The sequence below is a fragment of the Gossypium hirsutum genome, chromosome A12 (genome assembly GCF_007990345.1).
Source record: "Gossypium hirsutum isolate 1008001.06 chromosome A12, Gossypium_hirsutum_v2.1, whole genome shotgun sequence".
NCBI classification, from domain to species: domain Eukaryota; kingdom Viridiplantae; phylum Streptophyta; class Magnoliopsida; order Malvales; family Malvaceae; genus Gossypium; species Gossypium hirsutum.
Window position 1 is genome coordinate 71,835,711 of NC_053435.1, and position 8,740 is coordinate 71,844,450.

Here is an 8,740-nt window from a genome sequence, read left to right on the forward strand (position 1 = left end):
AAACTTGTCGGGACCATTACTATTTGATAGTGAGATCGATCACACAGTTCGTAGAAATCGAAGAGAAATAAGGCAGAGCTTAAGATACATAGAGGAAGAGCAAGAGGATGATACTTCAACCACAACCGAGGAGATGACTGAAAACCAGGAAAATCCGCTACCTCTTGCGATTGCTGCTGATCCAGTAAATCAGAATTCTGCTCCACACACTATGTATGATTATGCTAGACCTACTTCAATAGGAATTGAGTCAAGTATAGTTAGGCCTGTTGTTGCTGTAAATAATTTTAAACTAAAACCTAACACAATTCAAATGATACAGCAATTTGTTCAGTTTGATGGTTTGCAGGATGAGGATCCAAACAACCACTTGGCAAATTTTCTAGAGTTTTGCGATACATTTAAAATCAATGGCATTTCTGATGATGCCATTCACCTTCGATTATTCCCTTTTTCATTGAGGAACAAAGCTAACCAGTGGTTGAACTTGTTACCACGAGGGTCAACCACTACTTGGGAACAAATGACCAAAAATTTTTTATTAAAATAGTTTCCACCAGCTAAAACAGCCAAATTACGTAATGATATCTCTTCTTTTGTGCAAATGGATTTAAAAACACTCTATGATGCATGGGAGAGATACAAGGACCTTTTGAGAAGATGCCCTCACAATGGGTTACCACTCTGGCTACAGGTTCAAACGTTTCACAATGGCTTGAATCATTCGACTAGACAGATGATTGACGCAGCTGCTGGTGGAACTATCAATAATAAGACACCTGAGGATGCTTATGAATTTATAGAAGAGATGTCACTGAATAATTATCAGTGGCAAGTCATGAGGACAAAGCCGACGAAAGCAGCCGGCGTTTTTAACGTTGATTCAGTCACCATGCTCTCAAATTAGGTAGAACTTTTGAATAGAAAAATTGATGATTTTCTTGGTTCTTCACAGGTTCACCCAGTAATGCAATGCAATGCAAGTGGAGGAGCTTTGAGCAATTCAGAATACCCACCCTATAGCCATAACATGGAAAATAAGCAATTAAATTATGTGGGTAATAATCCTCGACCTCAAAATAATCCTTATACTAACACTTACAATGCAGGATGGAAGAACCACCCAAATTTATCATGGGGAGGCCAAGGGAATCAGAAACCACCACCACCTCCAGGCTTCCAACAACAACCTTACCAGCAAGAGAAAAAGCTGAACCTTGAGGATATGCTAACAAAATCCATCTCGGTGTTAGAAACTCGTTTTTAGAATACCGAGATAGCATTTAAGAATCAACAAGTGTCGATCCAAGGGCTTAAAACTTAGATAGGCCAGCTCGCTAAATTAATATCTGAGCGAACAATAGGAAATCTACCTAGTAACACCGAAACAAATCCAAAAGAACATGTAAAATCTGTTACACTAAGGAGTGGGAATGTGTTAGCTGAATCGGAAAAGAAGCCACCACAAGAAGTTGAAAGGAGCAAAGGAGAGGAGGAAAAATTCGAAAACAATGATAATCCAATGCCAAAGGAATATAAATTGCCAATCCCATATCCAGCAAAGTTGAAGAAAGACCGCATGGATGCACAGATCGGTAAATTTCTTGAACTTTTTAAACAACTGCACATTAACTTACCTTTTATTGAAGCTATATCGTAGATGCCTACATATGCAAAATTTTTAAAGGAGCTTCTCAATAACAAAATGAAGTTTGAAGACCTATCTACAGTGGAACTTAATGAGGAATGCTCAACCATACTCCAAAAAAAACTGCCAACCAAACTGAAAGATCCAGGAAGTTTTACTATTCCCTGTTTAATTGGTAATTTGAATGTTGATAAGGCACTAGCTGATTTAGGCACTAGCATTAATTTGATGCCATATAAAATGTTTAAAAAACTTGGTCTTAGGGAACCCAAACCCACTAGGATGAGTATTCAATTAGCTGATAGATCTGTTAAATATCCTAGGGGAATTATAGAGGACGTACTTGTAAAAGTAGATAAAATTTATATTCCCTGTTGATTTCGTTGTGCTTGACATGGATGAGGATGTTGAAGTGCCTTTAATGTAACAGCCCGATTTAGGGCCAAAACGAAATAGTGGTTTTGAAACCATGAATCCTAGGTGGAAAGAAATTATTTTGATTAAGTTTTAGTGTTTATATTATGATTTCATAATTGTGTGAAAATTTCGTTGCGAAATTTTATCGATTGGGTGTTTAATTTGATATTTAGGACTAAATTGAAATAGGTAAAAAAATGTGTGTTCTAGTTCATAAAGTACTTGATTGAAATGGGGGTTTTAAGTAGAGGTCCTTAAATGGAAATTAGACCATTATACTTTATATGGACAAAAATTAGGACATGGATGGAATTTTAATAAAGTTTAGTAGTAAGGGCATTTTGGTCATTTGTATATTAAATGAAATAAAATGGGAAAAATAACACAAAAATGTGTTCATCTTCATTCAAGCTTGGCCGAAACTTACATGTTCTCCATAGCTAAGGCTTTTCCCAAGCTTTCAAGCTCAATAGTAAGTGCATTCAAGCCCCATTTTTAATGTTCTTTACATTTTTTGAAATCCTCGTAGCTCGGTCTACCTATTTCTACCATTATTTTGAGCTAGGGTTTATGTTTAAAATTTTACCCATGAATGATATGCATGTATTTTGATGTTTGATGGTAGAATATGAATGTTTGAAGTTAGGAGAACGATCTTTTCTAAGCGATTTTTAGCAAAAACGAGCAAAACGGCATAATCGGTAAAAATACCTATTGTTCATAACTATGTGTTAGAGTGAGAATTTGATGTTGTCTTAGAACGGAAAAATGATCAGCATGTCATAAAACATAATAATAATGGCTGAAATTAAATTCCCGAGCCTAGGGGCAAAATCGTAATTTTGTAAAAGTTAGGGAGCAAAAATGTAATTTTTTCATAATGTGATTTTTGGATTGAAATAAATAGTATGAGTGTTAAATGAGCTAAATGTGTTGTTATAGATCGAGAAAGGTGTGGAATCGATCTCAAAGGGGGAAGGAAAATGTTTTGGACTAAATTGCAAAATTTCTATATTTTGCACCGAGGTAAGTTTGTATGTAAATAATACATTAACTTCATTTACATTTTTATATTTCAGCCTATTATATGTATTTTAGCTAATTTTGAGACATAAACCGACTATTGGAGGAATGGAAATAAGTAATAGAGAGAGAAATCCCGGTTGAACATTCGGAAAGATTGAATAATATAGATGGAGCGTAGCTAGGCCACATGTATGTTGCTGAGTGCACATCATGTGTACAAGAAATCTACGAGATACTATGTAGTAACTAGGTCACATGTGTGATACGGGATGTATCCCATGTAGACAAGAGAGCTACGGGAGAGATAAATGTAGCTAGGTCGCTTGTGTGATTCCAAGTGAAGGACACCATGTAGACAAGAGAGCTAGGAGATAAATTGGATAGGCCACATGGATGGTACTAAGTGTTCACCATGTGCACAAGAGAGCCGAATTATATGAAATATGATAGTGGGGTAGTGTGCTGAAACCATCAAGTATCGAGGATTGATCTGAATTGTTCAACGGGATAATTTTATAGTGGCATTGTAATCATGGACTTATACTTGTGATGTATGAAATGTGGTGAAAATGAATTGTGATATGTATGCTAAGTGAGGTTAATACAAAGAAAGTGTGAAAGAGTGAATTTGCAATAATACTATTTTGGACAGTAGCAGTGACATGACTTTGAAAAATCACCAAAAATAGTATAAATTTAATTAGAGGCTGAATGAGATATGAAATTAAATCTAAATGAGTATATTTTCATATAGAAGAAATAGAGCAAGCAAAGGAACTCTATATTTTGAGATATTTATATTTGTGTGTGACTTGTTCAGATTGACTATGTGATCCCTTGTTCTGACTTTGATAAATCATTAAAATTTGTAAAAAAATAATTAAGAAATATAGTTTATATGTCTAGATTCCTTATTGAGTCTAGTTTTAAATGAAACATGTTTCATGGTTATTTGAATTGTGTACTGGGAGAAATTCAACTCGTAGTGAACAGAGGTCAGATCAGTAGAGCTGTATAATAGGGGAAACTTTAACTAATAAAATGTACTAATTGGCTGGACCAAAAATTCTAGAAAAAAATTAGTAAGAATTTATATGAGTCTAGTTTCAGGAAAACTTTACAGATTTGAATTTCAAGTTTTTTAACTCGAGTTATGATTTATTTAGTGAACATGATGCAGAAGAGACAGCTCAATTAAAGTGGAGTAAATATTGAAATTAAAAGTAGACACACTTGAGTTAATGTGTAAACATATTAGATTCTTTAATTATTATTTATATACTTACTTACTAAGCTATATAAGCTTACTTTCTTTTCTCTCTTTTGTCTTATAGTGTCGTCCGGCATTGCTCGGGAGTTAAGGATCGTTGAAGATCTGCCACACTATCAATACTTTTGGGTATTTGAACTAAAAATTTCTTTTGAATTATGGCATGTATAGTAGGCTTCGTTATTTTGTTACGTGTCATAATTGCCTAGGTTTAAAATATTGGTTACATTATTTAACCAAATTATTTTGTATAAGCCATTGAAGTTGGCTAATATTGTTCAAGACATATGTTATAATGATACATTATCTATTTGGATGACATATTTCTATTTCGGTTTCGTTTAATGATATATATTATGAGCTGGTAATACCTCGTACCCTGTTTCGATGTGGAACACGGGTAAAGGGCGTTACATTTAATCTTAGGTCGTCCCTTTTTAGCCACCGCTAGGGTTGTTATTGATGTGGGTGATGGTAAATTGGTATTTAGAGTAGGTGACGAAGAGATCATTTTTAAAATTTATGATGCCATGAGATTTTCTAGGGAACAAGATGACTCATGTTATTTTATTTACTCTATTGATCATGCTACTCAAGATTCTTTTCAGGATTTCGTACATAAGGACACGATAAAATTGTGTCTTACCCAAGGAGAGGGGGTGGACGATGATTCTGAGATTGGAACCAAACTGAAATCCAATGAAACCTCCCCAAAACCAGTGGAATATGAGGGTATTAAGGTGAACGATGAACTTAACCAAAAACCCTCTATTGAAGAACCCCCAAATTGGAACTTAAACAATTACCGAATCACTTGGAATATGCATTCCTTGGAAATAATTCTACATTACCGGTAATTATTGCATCTAACTTACAACCCAAGGAGAAAGAGGAATTACTCCAAGTATTAAGAGAGCATAAACAGGCCATAGCTTGGAAAATTTCTGACATTAAAGGGATCAGCCCTTGTTTTTGCACCCACAAAATTTTAATGGAAGATGAATATAAACCATGTGTGCAAGCCCAAAGACGATTGAACCCCAACATGAAGGAAGTCGTTAAAACTGAGGTAATTAAACCCCTAGATGCTGGAATTATTTATCCAATTTCTGACAATTCTTGAATAAGTCCAGTGCAGCTTGTTTCTAAGAAGGGAGGCATGACTGTTGTAGCCAACAAGAAGAATGAATTAATCCCAACAAGGATAGTCACAGATTGGGGAGTTTGCATTGATTATAGGAAGCTGAATGATTCCACAAGAAAAAATCACTTTCCTCTTCCATTCATTGACCAAATGTTGAAAGATTATCAGGGCACATGTACTACTGCTTCTTAGATGGACTCTCTGGCTATTTTCAAATCCCAATAGCTCCTGAAGATCAAGAAAAGATGACATTTACATTTCCATACGGTACGTTTACTTATCGTAGAATGCCTTTTGGATTATGTAATGCTCCTGCTACTTTTCAGTGTTGCATGATGGCCATTTTTGACGAACTCGTAGAAGACATCATGGAGGTATTTAGGGATGATTTTTTAGTTTTCAGTAACTTTTTTCATCTTTGCCTCAAAAATTTAAAATGAGTTTTAATAAGATGTGAGGAAACAAATCTTGTGCTTAACTGGGACAAATGTCACTTTATGGTTCAAGAAGGTATTGTGTTAGGACATAAAATTTCTAGTAAAGGGATTGAGGTTGATAAAGCTAAAATTGTAGCCATTGAGAAACTGCCTCCCCCTAATTCGATAAAGGCTATTAGAAGTTTTTTAGGACATGCCAGGTTTTATAGAAGATTTATTAAAGCCTTTTCTAAAATAGCTAAGCCTTTGACTAAATTAATAGAAAAGGATATTCCTTTTAATTTCGATCAGGAATGTTTAGAAGCATTTAATATTTTAAAGGTTAAATTGACTAAAGCTCCAATTATAATTGCACCTGATTGGAATTCACCTTTTGAACTAATGTGCGATCCAAGTGATTTTGCAGTAGGTGCATTTTTGGGACAGCGAAGAGATAAGCATTTTCAACCTATCTATTATGCTAGGAAAACTTTGACAGCCGTACAAGAAAACTACACCACCATGGAGAAAGAGCTGCTAGTTGTGGTTTTTTGCATTCGATAAATTTAGGCCATATCTAATATTGTCTAAAGTTTTCATTTATACTAACCATTCTGCTATTCGTTACCTTTTCACTAAGATTGATGCAAAACCTCGACTCATCCGATGGATTTTGTTATTGCAGGAATTTGACTTAGAGATCAAGGATAAGAAAGGAGCTGAAAATCTTGCAGCTGACCACCTTTCCAGGCTTGAAAATTCAAGTGCCAAAGAGCGAGATGAAGTTGAAATAAATGATTCATTCCCTGAAGAGAAATTTTTTGCTATATCTGAATCTAGGGTACCTTGGTTTGCTGACATTGCAAATTTATTAGCCACTAACATTATCCCAAAAGGGTTGACACATCAGCAAAAGAAGCGATTCTTTACTAATGTGAAAAACTACTTTTGGAAAGACCCTTTCCTTTTTCCTATATGTGCAGATCAAGTCATTAGGAGATGCGTTACAAGGACAGAAGCATTAAAGATCTTGGAACACTGCCACTCAAGACCAACTGGAGGACATTACAGTAGGGATAAGACTGCACATAAAATACTCGAATCAGGTTTTTATTGGCCCACTCTATTCAAAGATGCCAACAGGTATGTTACTTCTTGTGACAAATGCCAAAGGACAGGTAATATCTCCAAAAGTGATGAAATGCCTCAGACATATATGCTTTCATGTGAAATATTTGACGTTTGGGGTTTCGACTTCATGGGTCCATTTCCTAGTTCATTTGGGAATAAATACATCTTAGTAGCTGTCGATTATATTTCTAAATGGGTTGAAGCCCAAGCTCTACCTACTAATGATGCTAGAGCAGTAGTATGTTTCCTTAAGAAACTTTTCTCTCGATTTGGAACACCTAGAGTAATCATCAGCGATAGGGTACTCATTTTTGTAACGTCCAATTTGAAAAGACCCTCAAGAAATATGAAATTTACCATAGAATAGCTACTTCTTACCACCTTCAAACTAGTGGACAAGTCGAAGTGGAAAATCGAGAGCTTAAACGTATCCTAGAAAAGATGGTGGAATTAAACAGGAAAGATTGGGCAATGAAAGTAGATGACGCTTTATGGGTTTATAGAACTGCTTTTAAGACCTCTATAGGGACATCACCTTACAGACTTGTTTATGGAAAAAGTTGTCATCTACCATTTGAGTTAGAACACAAAGCATTCTGGGCTATAAAATTTCTAAACTTTGATCCCAAACTTACAGGTAAAAACAGGTTGATGCAGTTAAACGAGTTAGATGAGTGGTGAACCAATGCATATGAAAATTCAAGACTATATAAGGAAACAACGAAACACCACCACGATGCTCGTTTGAGACAAAATAAACAATTTGAAGTTGGAGAACTTGTACTGTTATATAACTCAAGGCTCAAATTGTTCCCTGGGAAGCTTAAATCACGATGGTCAGGTCCGTTCGTAGTCAAAACTGTCTTCCCATATAGCACCGTAGAGGTAAGTCACCCATCACAAGGTACTTTCAAAGTAAATGGAGATCGTTTCAAACCTTACAACTGTGAGAATTTTAAACTTGATAGAGATGAGCTACGACTCCACGAACCACCCTAAATTTATCCATAAGGTAGAGTTAAGCTTAAACTCTAAATAAGTGCTTCTTGGGAGGTAGCCCAAGCACTAACCTCACTAAATAGGATTTATCTTTTTCTTTATCCGTTCATAGTTTACCTGCAGGAATGTTTGACATTTGATAGGGGTGCACACGACCAGGCACACGGGCGTGCCTAAGGCCGTGATCACACCATAGGAGATAGCACGACTGTGCAATACGGCCGTGTGAAAAAGGGAAAAATGTTTTTCCCAAACACGGGATTCAATAAGTTGCCACAGCGTATGACATGGTCGTGGGCAAGACTACCAAATTAACACAGGCGTGCGACACGCCCGTGCCCACCACCCGTGGTTGACAATGTCAAAAGAACACGGGCGTGTGCAAAACCCACAGGCGTTGGAGAAGCGAACCACATCGCACACGACCGTGCGATACGCCCATGTGACCACACAGCCTAGACACATGGGCGTGTCCTCATGCCGTGTAACAATTACTCATTTCACGATAAACACGGGCAAAATGCGAACCACACGGGCGTGTGACACGGCCGTGTAAGACTCGTGTTGGACCAAATGGCCATACTTTTTTCTTTTTAAAAAAAAACTCATATTATTTTTATTTTTACTTTTATTTCAATTTATTTGAAAACTCATTTTTATTTTATCAACTCGGCTTATCTTTATGATTA

At 36.0% G+C, this 8,740-nt stretch overlaps 1 non-coding gene across 1 annotated transcript; it reads right to left on the reverse strand.

Annotated features, from left to right (window-relative positions):
* Positions 1-571: 571 nt before the first annotated feature.
* LOC121212001 (small nucleolar RNA R71) lies at positions 572-678 on the reverse strand. The gene has a single exon (XR_005907214.1). It is a non-coding gene; the product is annotated as a small nucleolar RNA R71 (small nucleolar RNA).
* Positions 679-8,740: the final 8,062 nt, after the last annotated feature.